Source organism: Palaemon carinicauda, chromosome 10, assembly GCF_036898095.1.
Source record: "Palaemon carinicauda isolate YSFRI2023 chromosome 10, ASM3689809v2, whole genome shotgun sequence".
Taxonomy (NCBI): domain Eukaryota; kingdom Metazoa; phylum Arthropoda; class Malacostraca; order Decapoda; family Palaemonidae; genus Palaemon; species Palaemon carinicauda.
In genome coordinates this window covers 10,202,275-10,203,998 of record NC_090734.1, presented here as the reverse complement: position 1 = coordinate 10,203,998, position 1,724 = coordinate 10,202,275, and positions in this window count along the sequence as shown.

The following is a 1,724-nucleotide window of genomic DNA, read 5'->3' as shown; positions in this document are numbered from 1 at the left end:
GCCATTACATCGTAGTTATGCCTACTTCGCAATGAGCTAAATTCTGTTTGTTACGATTGTCTTGACCTTAAATTGCATATGTGTGACAAAGGCATTAATCGGCAAACTTGATCGTTACGACGGTTGACGCCTTTTATCGCTTATATGTGACTCGAACTTTAGATGATATTGAAGTTAATTACTAACTCTTCTTGTAATATCTTTAGTCGGACAAGACGAATTTAGTTGAACGATATTATCTTGTAAAACATAGGGATGAAATATGATACGGTAACATGACAGAAATAGTCATTATACAACATAAAAGCTGACCATGAGAGAGAGAGAGAGAGAGAGAGAGAGAGAGAGAGAGAGAGAGAGAGAGAGAGAGTTCTTTTTGTCTTTCTTAATCTTATAAAGATTTAAGCACTTAATTGGACGGCCACAAACCTTACTTTTAGGACCAATTCTTTTCGTTGTCTTCTAGACAAATCCAATTTTCACTCCCTTTGGATGATTCAGAATTATTCCCTGAGGTTAGAAATCCCCACATAACATTCTAGTCAACCATATTCCTCATTGATAAATATATGAAGTAACTGGTACAAAAATGATAGTGAATAAAAACAATTGAGAACTTTTAATATTCAATATCACAAGGAGAGTAATTGTGATGAGATAAGATGTTGAAATCTCATCCAGAAATGCTCTAAAGAATAAGCAGAATTACGTCCATGAAAAAAATAACCTTCACTTGATGTTATGAAGCTTCATTGTGGTGGATAATGGGAGATGGTGGGCTGTGGTAACGTAGCACTATCAACCAAACTCAGCTGAATCCTGTACAGTACCAACCGTGTGTCACACGATCGTACATAGTTCATTTTGTGCTTGTATCTTCTCTCTTCCCTCGCACTAAAAAGAACCTGAATAAACAGGCCTGTTTTTCTCACTGGTAACGGTGTACATTTTGAAAATGAAATTTCTTGTTGCATTGAGCTTTTTTATACAAAGGAGAGTATTCTATAATAAGCTCACTATATTGCTTTCATCCTGTCTTTGAGTCACAACCTTATCTCGGCCCGTCACATTGGTGGTCACTCCAGGGTCACCAAAGTGACGGGCCGAGAGAAGGTTGTGACTCAAAGACAGGATGAAAGCAACTGAGTGAGTTTATTATAGAACACTCTCCTTTATATACAAAAGTTCCATGCAACAAGAAATTTCATGTTCAAAATCGACACCGTTACTAGTGAGAAAAATAGGCATGCTTATTCAGGTTCTTTTTAGTGCGAGGGAAGAGCGAAGATACAAGAACAAAATGAACTATGTACGATTGCGTGACACACGGTTGGTACAATCCCTTGTCAGGCTAGAAGGAGCTAAGAGAAAAGAGGTCCCATTTTGTTGTTTTTTTATGTCAGCTACCAACCAAAATTGGGGGAAGTGCCTTGGTTGATAGATAGATAGTTTTAATGTTTCCAAAGATGTAGTTGTTTAATGCTATTCATCTGATAGCAGTCTTCTGCAAAAGATAACCTTACATAATGCTAACAATATTAATAATGATCATTATTATAAAAATATGATAATATTATTATTATTATTATTATTATTATTATTATTATTATTATTATTATTATTATTATTATTATTATTATTATTATTATTATTATTATTATTATTATTTTATTACAAAAATTAATGCTCGTTAAATAAAAAGGTGGGTCGATGTAAAAAATATT